Source organism: Eriocheir sinensis, unplaced genomic scaffold, assembly GCF_024679095.1.
Source record: "Eriocheir sinensis breed Jianghai 21 unplaced genomic scaffold, ASM2467909v1 Scaffold1047, whole genome shotgun sequence".
In the NCBI taxonomy this organism is placed as follows: Eukaryota; Metazoa; Arthropoda; class Malacostraca; order Decapoda; family Varunidae; genus Eriocheir; species Eriocheir sinensis.
In genome coordinates this window covers 1-15,149 of record NW_026110349.1, presented here as the reverse complement: position 1 = coordinate 15,149, position 15,149 = coordinate 1, and the positions used below count along the sequence as shown (strand labels likewise).

Genomic DNA, 15,149 nt, shown 5'->3' with positions numbered 1-15,149 from the left:
GATACCATGAGCAAGGGGTGAGTTAGGAAACTGATATACCTATCCCTCAATACTGCATAAACAATGGATCGAGGTCTTGTTCAGTATATATATCAGGCACAATTGTCCATCTTTTGAGTTAGTTTATCAAAGACATCACAATCTTCTACCATGAGCAAGGGATGAGTTAGCAGCTTGACATAAATTATATTCCTTAATACTACATAGACAATGGATCGAGGTCTTGTTCAGTATATATATATCAGGCACAATTGTCCATCTTTTGAGTTAGTTTATCAAAGACATATCACAATCTTCTACCATGAGCAAGGGATGAGTTAGCAGCTTGATATATATTCCTTAATACTGCAAAAATAATGGAAAGAGGGCTTGTTCAGTATATATTATCACTCATATAGGTTACAATTGTCCATCTTTTGAGTTAGTTTATCAAAGACATTACTGTATCTTGTACCATGAGCAAGGGCCTTAGGGTGACTTATAGGAGATAGTTATACATTCCTATGTGTTTCATAGAGGAAAGGAAGAGATCTAGAATGATATATATTCTAAGGGTTCTTCATCTCTTATAGTTAATTAGTTCAGCAGTGAAAATCAGTTTTATGCTGAGTGCTGAGTATCCTTGATGTCGATCGATCGGCCAACACGTACCTCAAGTCAGCATGCATTTGTGTTATAAGGTCAATAAACTCATGGCTCAGAATCAGTCAGCATTTAAGTCAGCATGTGTTAGTTTCCATGCATCTGAGCTCAGCATATAGGGGTTTATTAAGTCATTATTGTTAATTCCCACTCAGCATAGTCTGTGTATCAATGCTGACTATTTTGAACTCAGGATGGTCAAGTTATCAGCATGACAGCATTAAACATTCAATGATGTGTCAGTCTGTACTCAGCATGACTGATTTTTCTATACCAATTATATGCTATAAATATAATATGCTGACTTTGCTTTGAGTTTAGCATGTGATCTCTGAAGTCGATCAGCATATCCTCAAGTCAGCATTTAAAGTCAGCATCTCGGCTCTCGGTATTCAGCATGGCTCACTCGATGAAGAAAAGTGATATCTGAAGTCAGCTAACATATCCTCAAGTCAGCATTTAAGGTCAGCATCTCGGCTCTCAGCATTCAGCATGGCTCGGACTCGATGAAGAAGTGATATTTGAAGTCAGCATTTAAAGTCAGCATCTCTCTCTCTCTCTCTCTCTCTCTCTCTCTCTCTCTCTCTCTCTCTCTCTCTCTCTCTCTCTCTCTCTCTCTCTCTCTCTCTCTCTTCCCAGCACGGCTTAATTCGATATCAGCCCTTAATTGATGTTGCCGTTAAGTATAGCATTAAATATTATGCATGCAGGGGACGAGAAAGCTGAAAAAAGAAAAAAAATGACGAGGCGGAAGAATTATATATGGCGAGCGATCGAGTCTATTGGCGGGGGTGTTGCCATTCTGAGAGAAAAAAACTTGTTATTTTCTCGTAAGTTTATATATTAGAGAATTTCATCCATCCCTGTGTCTCGGTATGCTAGGTCAGGTCAAGTCATGCAATAAACATGTTCTGTACGAGTGTGATGACTCCGGAAACGATATATCAGTAGTGTACGCGCTGAGGTGACCGATCAGCTGATTGGGTAAGCGGAGATTTAAACATTACGTCATAGCTACCGGAGCTGTGTGGATTTAAATTTACATAGATTTACATAGAAAATCAGACCACACAGACCCCATGGTCCAGACATAGGTGGTCTGTCCTTAAACCTAAGTGATTCTACGTTAATCCGATGGCTCCAGAACGTTGCATTTCTATATAGTTAATATTGAGTTGAGGGAAATACACGGCCGAGCTTGTTTTTCAAGGAGTCAGTCGTGTAACACTGGACCACTGAAGGAAGGCAGGAAGCTTATTTAGGGTGACCAGACGTTCCCGTTTTCAGTGACCTGTCCCCGGTTTTCACTGTGACTCAAAGATAAAAAAAGAACACGAAAATGTTGAGCAAACTCTACGTATATATAGTTGTGGACCTCGGCGCAGTGTATATAGCTAAGGAACTCCCTTCTCCTTTATTTTTTTACTTGCAACAATAAACTATCAATCAATCAACCAAATAGGGTGAGAGACTTTTGAATGCTGCTCCATGAATGGTACTAAGCCCGGCAGTGTCCCCGTTTTGGTTTTTCAGTGACAAAAACGCTACATTTGGAAGTTTTTAAGCCTCGGATCCACCGAAAATGTCCCCGGATTTTGTCTCAGAAAGGTCACCTTAATTAAGCTTAGTCCATCCTCGCACTACAACGTTGATGAAGAAAAAATTGGTCCAGTCTACTACTACTACTACTACTACGAGAAAGAAATAGACAAGAGAGAGAGAGAGAGAGAGAGAGAGAGAGAGAGAGAGAGAGAGAGAGAGGAGAAAATTATTAATATTTTGACCTTCCCCGCTCTGTCTCGCTTCTCATATCCTTCTGCACACTTTTGTACACTTTTCCACACTTATCCACGTCACCTTGCACACTTAAACACGTTATTATGCCCCGAGTTCAAGTGTTCTGAAGACTTAACTGATGCAAACCTTCCCTTCGTGTATCGTTTTGTTCTTTCGTTAATACTTAATAGCATACCCTGATCTTATTTGTCTCCCCTTATCTGTTATTTTGAGCGTGTTTTTACCAGTGAACTTGCTCTATTTATCCGTCGTCAAGTTCTAAGGTAGTCGTGTGTTAAAGTTCCAACACTATGATGACGTCACGGCCTCCATCTTCCCTGTCGTCTGGGAAGGCTGCCGAGACAGGGATATATTTTCATTGTTTTTCAGGTTATTATAAAGTGCCAGGAAGCGCCATGCTGTGGGAAGGTAGGTGGATCCTTTGCCCTTATTTTGGTGTGGAGGGACAGGAAATCAGGGCGTGGAAAGAGGGGAAAATTGGAAAATCTGTTTCATGTGGTGGTGGTGATGGCGGCGGTGATGGTGGTGGTGACGGCGGTGGTGATGACGGCGGTGATGGTGGTGGTGGTGATGACGGCGGTGGTGATGGTGGTGGTGGTGATGACGGCGGTGGTGATGGTGGTGGTGGTGATGGCGGCGGTGATGGTGGTGGTGGTGATGACGGCGGTGGTGATGGTGGTGGTGGTGGTGACGGCGGTGGTGGTGACGGCGGTGGTGATGACGGCGGTGGTGATGGTGGTGGTGGTGATGACGGCGGTGGTGATGACGGCAGTGGTGACAGGTGTTTGTGGTGATGAAGGCGGTGGTGACAGGTGTTGGTGGTGATGACGGTGGTGGTGGTGAGTTGATGGTGGTGATGACAGCGGTGGTGACAGGTGTTGGTGGTGATGACGGTGGTGGTGGTGAGTTGATGGTGGTGATGGCAGTGATGGTGGTGGTGGTGATGGTGATGGCAGTGTTGATGGTGGTGGTGGTGATGATGGTGGTGGTGATGGTGGTGGTGGTGAGTTGATGGTGGTGATGGCAGTGATGGTGGTGGTGGTGGTGATGGCAGTGTTGATGGTGGTGGTGGTGATGATGGTGTTAGACCCTCAGCAGTGATTGGGGTCAGCCGCCATGTCCACTCCACCAATTCCACCTCCATTGACATCGGCAGCGGCAGTGATAGGTTAGAGTATTTCTGTTATCATTAAGGGATTATTGAAGAAAGGGTAGCCTAATTATTTTGACATTTATCCCTAACTATTTGGGTGTTATTCCAGAAATCAGATGTGGTTAGGTTAGATTAATTCATCTTTTTACTCATCTTTTCCGTTATTTTGAGCGCTTTTTACCATTTAACGTTCTATTTACTCAATGGTTAGGTTAGATTTGGTCAGGTTGCCTTGGTAAAAATGGGGCAGGCTTTGCACAGCTCCATTGTCACTGGTAGTTGGTGGGTGTATTTCTGGAGTTTTACCTGTGATATGAAGGTGATAACTCTCACTATATATAGATGTTAATTTTTTCCATATATGTATCATTAGCTTTAATGGGGACTGGATGGCCCCATACTTCTGCCTGACTCAGTGTTTATACAGTTCTCATTCCTAACTTAATTTGCAGACATAAGAAGAAGAGGAGGAAGAACAAGAGGAGGAGGAGGAGGAGGATGAAGGGGACACACAGGAATCAAATGGTGAGTGTTGTTAACTTTATAACTATTTTCCTTGTTCATCTTCTTGCACCAATTTTCTTCCTGCAATTGTTCCATTTGTGCAAAATTCTCGGTCTTTTTTATTTCCATTTCCAGCTCTCAGTCTTCTCTCCTTCCTGTTAGTTCCTGCCACACAGCTGCCCTCGGTACAATGTCAGGTCACAGTGCGGGGCAGAGTTGTCATATGAAAAGGGACTCTGCCATCAAGCGTGACATGTTGTGGGAGCGGTTGTACAGAATAGTGAAGTCCCTGCCATATATAGGGTGGTCCTAATCATGACTGGGTTCAAAGAGAGGAGGTTGGTTTGGAGTCAGTTGGTGGTCAGACCCTGGTGGCAAGGTGGCTCTTAGGGTCGTATTATGAGACATTTCGCCGCCCAAGAACACATATTTGACAAGGCTTTCGTAGGAGTTGTGGGCATTTCCTGGGGTAGTTTTATGACCCTGGTGGTAGTGTGACCCTTCCTCTGTACCATGAAGCTAAAGAAACACACATTTGTCAAGACTTTCATAGGAGTTTGGGGCATCTCCTTGGGTAGTTTTATGACCCTGGAGGTAGTGTGACCCTTCCTCTGTACCATGAACCTAAAGAAACACACATTTGTCAAGACTTTCATAGGAGTTTGGGGCATCTCCTTGGGTAGTTTATGACCCTGGTGGTAGTGTGACCCTTCCTCTGTACCATGAAGCTAAAGAAACACACATTTGTCAAGACTTCGAGCTTGTATGGGGTGGTACACAGGTGCCTTGAATGGACTCGCCCTAAAAACACTAGTAGGAAAAGCACCTCATGAAAGTGACACACAACTATATGGAAGTCTCAGGAGCATAACACACACACACACACACACACACACACACACTTTGAATATGTATGTATCTGGGTGGGTGAGTGAGTGTATATGTGTGTGTGTGTGTGTGTGTGTTTGGGAATATCATACTCCATTTCTTCCCATCCCATCCCTTCCCATGCCTTCCTTTCCATCCCTTCCCGTCCTATCCCTTCTCTTCCCTTCCATCCCTTCCCTTCCTAACCTTTCTTCCTTAACTTCCTTCCTTCCTTCCTTCCCTTCCCTCCCTCCCCTTCCCTACCCCTCTCTTCCCGTCCCATCCCTTCTCTTCCCTTCCCATCCCTTCTCTTCCCTTCCCATCCTTCTCATCCCTTCCCATCCCTTCCCTTCCCTTCCCATCCCTTACCTTCTCATCCCATCCCATCCAATCCTTTCCCTTCCTTTCCCTTCCTTTCCCAACCCTTCCCTTTCCATCCCTTCCTTTTCCTTCCCATTCCTTCCCTACCCGTCCCTTCCCCTCCCTTCGCTTCCCGTCCCATCCCTTCTCTTCCCTTCCCATCCTTCTCTTACCTTCCCATCCCTTCCTTCCTTCCCATCCCTTACCTTCTCATCCCATCCCATCCAATCCTTTCCTTCTCATCCCTTCCATTCCCATCCCTTCCCTTCCCTTCCATTCCCATCCCTTCCTGTCCCTTCTCTTCCCTTCCATTCCATTCCATTCCCATCTATTCCATCATATTCAATAAATCTTTAACAGCTGGAAAAGTTCCGTCAGATTGGAAACTTGCAAATGTCACACCAATTTTCAAAAAGGGGGACAAGTCTCATCCAGGAAACTATCGACCAATTAGCCTGACATCGATTATTTGTAAGTTAATGGAGACTATCATTCGCGACAATATGGTGAAATTTTTCGAAGAAAATAATATGATAAATAATTCGCAACATTGCTTCCGTACTAAACGTTCGTGTTTAACTAACTTACTTGATTTTTTTCATTATATTTTGAGGTGTTCGATGAAAGCAGATCAGTTGATATCATATATCTGGATTTTCAAAAGGCATTTGATAAGGTCCCCCACCAACGATTGCTCAGCAAACTATTGGCGCATGGTATCTCGGGTAACATTCACAATTGGCTTGTGGACTGGCTCTCTGAGCGGAAACAGAGAGTAGTTCTAAATGGTGTTACATCTAACTGGCTCGACGTCAGAAGCGGCATACCTCAAGGATCAGTGCTTGGCCCCATGCTCTGCTTAATTTATGTTAATGATATCGATGATGGGCTCACTTGCAAAGTATCAAAATTTGCTGATGACACAAAAATTGCTAGTAAAGTAACTGCGACACTCGACGAAGAAGCATAACAATCAGATTGAGATCGACTTGCACGTTGGGCCAGTCAATGGCAAATGAAATTTAACGTTGACAAATGTAAAGTGTTGCACATCGGAAAAAATAACAATCGCGTTCGGTACGTAATGAATGGCCAACAACTTTCTGCAGTAAGTAAAGAAAAGGATCTTGGAATCACTATATCAAGCGATTTAAAGCCCGGTCAGCATTGTTCAGAGGTAGCTAAAACTGCAAACAAATTGGTTGGCTTCATCGGACGAGTCTTTAATAATAAATCGGAAAAAGTAATATTAAAACTATATAATTCGTTGGTTTGACCCCGTCTAGAGTACTGTGTACAGTTTTGGTCTCCCTACTACAGAAAAGACATAGTAAAGCTGGAACGGGTCCAACGAAGAGTAACAAAGATGATTCCTAGGTTGAGAAATTTGTCATATGAACAAAGGCTTAAAGAAGTAAATTTATTCAGCCTATCAAAACGAAGAATGCGAGGCGATCTAATAGAAGTGTTTAAAATGTTTAAAGGATTCAGTGATATTAATGCGGAAGATTACTTCACAATTGATCGATCAAATAGAACAAGAAGAAATCACAATTTGAAGATAAGTGGTAAAAGATTCTCGACGCATGAAGCTAAACACTTCTTCTTCAATCGAGTTGTTAATGTTTGGAACTCTCTTCCCTGTGATGCCGTTGATAGTACAACAGTTACGGCCTTCAAGAATAGATTAGACAAGTATTTTGAATCCAACCAGCAACTAAGATATTACTCATTGTCGTAATAACGTTAAGTTCTTTCAAATACTGGTGTCTTTGTCCGCTTTTATCGCCCGGTTTGTGGTAGCAGTAATGGTAGTTCTTTCCTCTTTCCTACATAATTTCCATGCAGTTTTTCCATGCTGCATGGTTCTCTTTCCTTTCCTGCCAGCTTTGGCTGGAGGGATGGGGGGTGGGGAGGAGCCTTCGCCTTTGCTGTCCTTCATCTTCCACCTTTGATTAGATAGTTAGTGTAGCTTGTCACAAACAGCCTCGTAAGGACCAGCAGGTCTGCTGTTGTTTGTTCTTCCTTTGTGTTCCTTTGTGTTCCTTTGAGTTTAGGGCATTTTCAGGGGTAGTTTTATGACCCAGGTGGTAGTGTGACCCTTCCTCCGTGCCGTGAAGCTAAAAACACACGTGACACATTTTTTGTAGGAATTTAGGCCATTTCCAGGGGTAGTCTTATGAGCCTGGTGGTGGTATGACCCTTCCTCTGTTCCACAAAGGGACAGTGACCCCTGCAAACACCCAAAAAAGCCATCTATTTATATTTATCTGTCATCCTTTATCTATCTATCTATCTTCCCTTCAGTAGCTGTCACCATTAATACTTGAGCTGTTATGCCTCCCCAAAAAAGGGAAGCATTACTCCTGTGTCTGACACGGGTTCCGGACAAAAGTTCGTATAGAAAAACTTCATCTGGCAATAATTCGAAGGATAAAGTTCGTTTGCCATAAGTACGTAGAGTATAAAGTTCGTCATGTCAAAAGTTTGTAATGGGAAAAAATCGTAAAGGAAAAAAATCGTAAGCTTAAATGTTCGTCGTGCAAATGTTCGGTAGAAAGACGTTCGTACACGTAAAAGTTTGTATGGAAAACGTTCGTATGCAAATGTTCGTACGCAACTGTTCGTACGCAAATATCCGTCAGAGATAAAGTTCGTATGGAATAGAAAAAAACTTTGTATGGCAATAATTCGTATGGTAAAGTTCGTTTGATTCTAGGACCAAAGTACGCATGGAAATAGTTTGTACAGAGAGAGAGAGAGAGAGAGAGAAATGTGTGTGTGTGTGTGTGCATTTTTTTAACATAACTGGGGGACCAAAAGGTCTCCCCGTGGTGAAAAACTGGTCCAGTAAGAAACTTTTTAAGGTACTGGGCGACAAGATCTTTAGTCTTGAAATAATTCCTGGAGGCAGTGGCTCATCTTGTCAGTGTGTATTATTTTGCGTTAATGAGGGCGGTGGCGGCAGAGTGCAAGGTTATGATGTTGGTTGTTGGTAGCGGAGGTGATGGTGGTTGTCAGCAGGGTCGGCTCTTAGCGACACCCCCATTTTTCATGGGTTTCGGACAAAAATTCGTATAGAAAAGCTTCGTGTCGCAAGTATCCATAGCAACTCAGGGCCGCTTTCACAGTCGTTTTGTTTGTTTTGATCGTTACCAATGATCGCCGCTTTAGAATTTCCACTCAAAACTGGCCGATGGGGAAGTGGCGGCTGCGGGGTTAGCCCAGCCCCGCACCCTACCACACACTCTCAACACCTTGCTTCCTCTGCAGCCGCCACTACCCCATAGGCCAGTTTCACATGGAAAACTATAGCGTCGATCGGCGCCGTAGGTAACGATCAAAACAAACAAAACGACTGAAAGCGGCCCTTATTGCCATACAAACATGCTCACAAACTTTTTCCGTCCGTACTACTTTACACACAAGAATTTTATCCCTGACGAACATTTGCACGGATAATTGCACATGATTTTTTTTTCTATGCTAACTTTTGTCGTTACGAATATTTTACATACGTACTTTATACCATACGAATATCTGCATACGAACTTTAGCGAACGAACTTTTACTTAAGTATTTTTGTCAGATGAACTTAATCCCTGATGCAAATTTGCGTACAAACTTTTTGCTTACGAACAATTTCATACAAAACTTTTCCATACGAACTTTTGTCGTTACGAATAATTTACATACATACTTTATACCATACGAACCTCAGCGTACGTACTTTTTTCAGACGAACTTTATCCCTTACAAACATTTGCTTACAAACAATTGTGTATGAACTTTATGCATGCGAACTATTGTTGTGTTGAATTTAGACAGTGAAGAGAATTTATTATTTCCAAAAGCATGTTAATGTTTATACAGCCTATTAATCCCTCACTTGATCTGCAGATACTGCCAGAAGAAGAAGAGGAGGAGGAAGAGGATACAGAGGAATCAGTTGGTGAGTGTCAATAATTCTTTCCTGTTTCTCCTCCTCCCTTTATCGTTATACTACCTCCTCTTAATTACATCTGTTCTCTGCCTAATCCTCCCTTCATTCTCTGATCCCCTTCCTCTTCCTCCTCTCCTTTCCACAGTTGTTTCTTCTCTCCGTCTGTTGGTTCCTCCCATGGAGGTATAATGGCTGCTGGAGTCCACATCACCGGAATCTCAGCTTCCATTAATTATGTGAGCAATATATTAGCCACACTCTCAACCCCTCTCGCTTCCTCTGCAGCCGCCACCACCCCATAGGCCAGTTTCACATGGAAAACTATAGCATCGATCGGCGCCATTGGTAACGATCAAAACAAAGGATCCCTAAGTGCCGAAAGTCTGTCATAAGCAGCCTGAATTTACTAATTCACCCTAAAGTAACCTTACTCTGTCTTGAATGACCCTAAACTAATGTAATTCACTCTCATCTTACCTAAAACTACAGTTGAATTACCCTAAACTTGCCTTAAAATAATCCCCTAAACGTAATTCACTCCAAGGTAACCTGAATCTGACCTATCCTGACCTTACCTTAATATCCTAACCTTACCTTAACTTATCCTGACCTTACCCTTAAGTGAGGGTTTCAGGACGGTACAGAATTCTGCTAATATTTTCTGCACCTGTACATGTATGTTCATAAGCCCAGCATAATTTTTCATTAACACTATTATTATTATTATTATTATTATTATTATTATTATTATTATTATTATTATTACTATTATTATTATTATTATTATGCACTATATTCAAAGGTTAGGTTATATATTATGCATTCAAAGATTGTTTTACTAAAGTTATGATTAAATTTTTTTATTATTGTAGGGCTATTGTATGTGTGAATTGTTTTGATTCTCTCTCTCTCTCTCTCTCTCTCTCTCTCTCTCTCTCTCTCTCTCTCTCTCTCTCTCTCTCTCTCTCTCTCTCTCTCTTTCTATAATTTTAGCCTGAAAAGAATTTATAATGACCTCAAAAAATGAATTATCAACTGTACTAATATCTTTACTTATCTTTAGAGACAAGAAGAAGAAGAGGAAGAGGAAGACTGACAGACAGACATTCCATTGGTGAGTGTTAAATAATTTTCCTTCCTTCCTTCCTTCCTTCCTTCCTGGCTCTTGGATAGGTTAGGTTAAAGGGGCTGATTATTAAACATTTCAACGTTGACTGTACCTCATATATCGCACTTGACTGGGGCCGCCAAACCCTTAGGAGAAGCTAAATTGCACTTGCCAAACAGTAGAATCAATGGGGTTTACTCTAATGGGGTCCAGGCCCTCCCCAAGGTACCCATTCCTCCCCCATTACACTCAGGCAATGGTGGGATACATACAGCGTGTTAGTTGAAGGGTTAACCCAGTGGTAGCAGCGGGGATCATGTTTCTTAATGGTCCCTATTCATTGCCAGTAAAAGTATACAGAATTATAATATCTGCCAAAATTAATACGTAAAGCACATACTGCACCATAGCTATACGATATAGGACGATGATAGGTATTTATTTAATAATGCACCCATGCTGTGATTACACTGTTAAAAATCTGCTGCAAGGCTTTGAGGCCTGTCACTAGTGGAGCCTGTGGCCACATGTCTGCAGACCCATTCATACGTTAGAGATGGACACACTAATCGGCTGTGCTATTTGACGATGACTGAGGCCTTCACCGTCAAGGATAATGATGACTTTGTGCCGGTCTTGTGGGGTCTGCATTGCCACCAACTTGAGCATGACTTTGGACAGTATAGTAAGACAGTTTTGCTTCTTACATCAGCTATTTCTAAGGGCCAAAGAGGGGATCAGTTGGGTTGCAATGAGTGTTTTTTGGGTTCATGCAACTGAAGAAGGGTTAGGCCAGCACCAGGGTTATAAAACTACCCCTGGAAATGCCCACAATTCCTAGGAAGGCCTTGCCAGATGTGTGTTTCTTCAGGGTCATGGTACAGAGGAAGGGTCACACTACCACAAGGGCCACAAAACTACCCCTGGAAATGCCCACAACTCCTAGGAAATCCTTGACAAATGTGTGTTTCTATAGGTTCATGGTACAGAGGAAAGGTCACACTACCACCAGGGCCACAAAACTGCTCCTGGAAATGTTCAAAACTCCTACGAAAACCTTGGCAAATCTGTGTTTTTAGGTTCATGATACAAAGGAAGGATCAAACTACCATCGAGGTCACAAATCTACCCCTGGAAATAAAGAAAAAACCCATGAAAGGACAGAATTAGGATCAAACGACTTCAGTATAACCATTTCAAATAGTCTGTTTGGGTGTTGGATTCCCTCCCTCTCCTATGTTATCTATAGGTAATACATGAGAGGGAAAAATAAGTGTTGGGACTGTGCAAAGTATTATGAGTTAAACCCGAGAAGTTTTGGGTCCCTCCAAAGCCTGTATTGCACCCAGCAGCACATACATGGCAAGGCTTTCGGAGGAGTCTGGGGCATTTCCAGGGGTAGTTTAATGACCCTTCTGGTAATGTGACTTCTGTACCATGAACAGAAGAAATGCACATTTGAGAAGGCTTTCGGATGAGTTTTGCGCATTTCCAGGGGTAGTTTAATGACCCTGGTGGTAGTGTGACCCTTCTTCTGTACCATGAACCTGAAAAACACATATTTGAAAAGGCTTTCGGAGGAGTTTGGGGCATTTCCAGGGGTAGTTTAATGACCCTGGTGGTAGTGTGACCATTCTTCTGAACCATGAACTTGCCAAAACATTCAATAAGACTTAACTGACCTCATTTTTGGCCTTTGGAAATATCTGATGTGAGGGAGTGAGGCATCTAAGTATACCTACCTTAGTAACCTTTCTTTAGCAGCTCTTAGGATGAAGATTCTGTACGTCAGTAAGGGAGGAAAATACATTCGTTGAAGGAGATTTTATACCTTAGGGAAGTGTCTGAAGGAGTGAGCTACTCAACCCATTGTGGAGGTTAGCTTGAAGAGGTGGAGGACTTCCTCTCTCCTGTTGAGTGCCTCATGGTGTGCCTGGTAATTAAGATTATAAATGTTCTCTCTCATCATATCTCTCTCTCTCTCTCTCTCTCTCTCTCTCTCTCTCTCTCTCTCTCTCTCTCTCTCTCTCTCTCTCTCTCTCTCTCTCTCCTCTCTCCTCTCTCTCTCAATAATCCTCTCTCTCAATAAATCTCCTCTCTCAATAAATCCTCTCTCTCTCTCTCTCTCTCTCTCTCTCTCTCTCTCTCTCTCTCTCTCTCTCTCTCTCTCTCTCTCTCTCTCTCTCTCTCTCTCTCTCTCCTCTATAAATCCTCTCTCTCTCTCAATAAATCCACTCTCCTCAATAAATCCTCTCTCTCTCTCTCTCTCTCTCTCTCTCTCTCTCTCTCTCTCTCTCTCTCTCTCTCCTCAATAAATCTCCTCTCTCTCCTCAATAATCCTCTCTTCTCAATAAATCCCCTCCTCAATAAATCCTCTCAATAAATTCTCTCTCCTCAATAAATCTCCTCTCTCTCCTCAATAAATCCTCTCTTCTCAATAAATCCTTTCTATCCTCAATAAATCCTCTCTCCACAATAAATTCTCTCTCTCTCTCTCTCTCTCTCTCTCTCTCTCTCTCTCTCTCTCTCTCTCTCTCTCTCTCTCTCTCCTCAATAAATCCTCTCTCTCTCTCCTCAATAAATCCTCTCTCTCTCTCTCCTCAATAAATCCCCTCTCTTTCTACTCAATAAATCCTCTCTCCTTAATAAATTCTCTCTCTCTCTCTCTCTCTCTCTCTCTCTCTCTCTCTCTCTCTCTCTCTCTCTCTCTCTCTCTCTCTCTCTCTCTCTCTCTCTCTCTCCTCAATAAATCCCCTCTCTCCTCAATAAATCCCCTCTCTCTCTACTCAATAAATCCTCTCAATAAATCTCCTCTCCTCAATAAATCCCCTCTCAATAAATCCTCTTTCCTCAATAAATTCTCTCTCTCTCTCTCTCTCTCTCTCTCTCTCTCTCTCTCTCTCTCTCCTCAATAAATCCTCTCAATAAATCTCCTCTCTCTCCTCAATAAATCCTCTCTTCTCAATAAATCCCCTCTCAATAAATCCTCTCTCCTCAATAAATTCTCTCTCTCTCTCTCTCTCTCTCTCTCTCTCTCTCTCTCTCTCTCTCTCTCTCTCTCTCTCTACTCTATAACTCTCCTCTAATCAATAAATCCCCTCTCTAAATAAATCTCTCTCTCTCTCTCTCTCTCTCTCTCTCTCTCTCTCTCTCTCTCTCTCTCTCTCTCTCTCTCCTCAATAAATCCCCTCTCTCTCTACTCAATAAATCCTCTCAATAAATCTCCTCTCTCTCCTCAATAAATCCTCTTCTCAATAAATCCCCTCTCAATAAATCCTCTTTCCTCAATAAATTCTCTCTCTCTCTCTCTCTCTCTCTCTCTCTCTCTCTCTCTCTCTCTCTCTCTCTCTCTCTCTCTCTCTCTCTCTCTCTCTCTCTCTCTCCTCAATAAATCCTCTCCCTTCTCAATAAATCCTCTCTCTCTCTCCTCAATAAATCCCCTCTCTCTCTACTCAATAAATCCTCTCTCTCTCTCTCTCTCTCTCTCTCTCTCTCTCTCTCTCTCTCTCTCTCTCTCTCTCTCTCTCTCCTCAATAAATTTTCTCAATAAATCTCCTCTCTCTCCTCAATAAATCCTCTCTTCTCAATAAATCCTCTCCTCAATAAATTCTCTCTCTCTCTCTCTCCTCAATAAATCCTCTCTTCTCAATAAATCCCCTCCTCAATAAATCCTCTTCTCAATAAATCCCCTCTCCTCAATAAATCCTCAATAAATTCTCTCTCTCTCTCTCTCCTCAATAAATCCTCTCCCTTCTCAATAAATCCTCTCTCTCTCTCTCTGCCTATCTTAGCTGGACGTCTTGTAGTTTATGTAAAATTTGCTTCGGCTGTCACAGATTTCACCTCTGTTCTCTTTCTGTGTGTGGTTCAGGCTTCTCTTGCTGACATATTTGTTTAATTTCATTTGGCGTTTTGGTAATTGTTTATACGTCTATGCTCTCATTACCACTCCTCTCTTCTGCTCTCTCTCCAAGCTCCTCCTCTCAACTTTTCCTTGTTTTTGATTCTACTTTTAACTCATTTTCTCCCTCATTTTGACTCATCTTTTACTCTCCCTTCTTTTACTCATCTCATTTTCCATTCCTCTTCTATATTGATATGTTATAGTATATATATATATATATATATATATATATATATATATATATATATATATATATATATATATATATATATATATATATATATATATATATATATATATATATTATATATATATATATATATATATATATATATATATATATATATATATATATATATATATATATATATATATATATATATATATATATATATATATATATATATATATATATATATATATATATATATATATAGGGCATATTTATGGCTAACTTATTGCATGATATACTTATTGCATAGTATTGCAACATATGCAAAAAGTGAGCCATATAATTTTTCTAAAATAAATACAAAATTATTTTTTTGTCAATCATTTATTAAATAAATAGAGCACATTTCCTTCACTAAGAGGCTGATTATGCAGGAACTTGACATCTTGGTGTTCTTTCTTCTTCCAGAGTGTGCGGTGTCCCGCAGGCAGGCAGACCGAGACGCCAGCCATTCAATTCTGCCGAGGGAAGGAAGTCGTGTTAGTCAACTCTGATGACTTGTACTTTTCTCTGCAAGGGACTGTTCTGTAAGCCAGTCACAGAAGATGTGAACTGTATCTGTACTATGAAGTCTTATAAATAAAGTTAAGAGCTACACCTATGACTTTATCTTGCCCCAAACCCATTTAGCTAATATCC

At 41.5% G+C, this 15,149-nt stretch overlaps 2 long non-coding RNA genes across 3 annotated transcripts; both read left to right on the top strand.

Annotated features, from left to right (window-relative positions):
• Positions 1 to 2,417: 2,417 nt before the first annotated feature.
• LOC126989087 (uncharacterized) lies at positions 2,418 to 9,279 on the top strand. Of its 2 annotated transcripts, none has more exons than XR_007742863.1 (3): positions 2,418 to 2,847; positions 4,045 to 4,117; positions 9,224 to 9,279. It is a non-coding gene; the product is annotated as an uncharacterized LOC126989087 (long non-coding RNA). The 2 variants fall into 2 exon arrangements; XR_007742864.1 differs by lacking the exon at positions 2,418 to 2,847 and adding an exon at positions 3,013 to 3,607 and having other exon boundaries at positions 9,224 to 9,275.
• Positions 9,280 to 9,525: 246 nt separating this feature from the next.
• On the top strand, positions 9,526 to 15,107 carry LOC126989086 (uncharacterized). Its single transcript, XR_007742862.1, has 2 exons — positions 9,526 to 10,380; positions 14,919 to 15,107. It is a non-coding gene; the product is annotated as an uncharacterized LOC126989086 (long non-coding RNA).
• Positions 15,108 to 15,149: the final 42 nt, after the last annotated feature.